Genomic DNA, 504 nt, shown 5'->3' with positions numbered 1-504 from the left:
GGTCTCTCTTTTTTTTTTTTTTTTTTTTTAAAGAAAATATATGCTTTTATTTTTCCGTGATTACAAACACAACTGAATATCAAATGCACAAAGTAAGAATTATATGGGGAAAAAAATCAGATACGTTCATATATATATCACCTTTTCAAGGCTATTTCCATCCAGAATAACCTTGGTTTGCCAGGGCCAATAGAAAGAAGTCACAAAATCGCCTTTAGTCAAATTTGTGTGTTTGCTTTCTTCTATAATTCCAATACCTCCACCATCAACGACTTGAGATAGCTGCCAAGGTGTTATATAATCAGTGCCAGTGTCTTCATTCATTCTACAACGAAGGCTGTCACTTCACACTTGGAAGGTTGCACAGCGGCCAGGCAGAGGCGCTCCTCACTTCCCAGACCGGGCGGCGGGGCAGAGGTGCTCCTCACTTCCCAGACTGGGCGGCCAGGCAGAGACGCTCCTCATTTCCCAGACGGGGCGGCCAGGCAGAGGCGCTCCTCACTT

The sequence above is a fragment of the Hylobates moloch genome, unplaced genomic scaffold (assembly GCF_009828535.3).
Source record: "Hylobates moloch isolate HMO894 unplaced genomic scaffold, HMol_V3 SCAFFOLD_7, whole genome shotgun sequence".
Lineage (NCBI taxonomy): Eukaryota > Metazoa > Chordata > Mammalia > Primates > Hylobatidae > Hylobates > Hylobates moloch.
The sequence above is the reverse complement of the archived record's forward strand: the minus strand, read 5'-3'. Positions refer to the sequence as shown.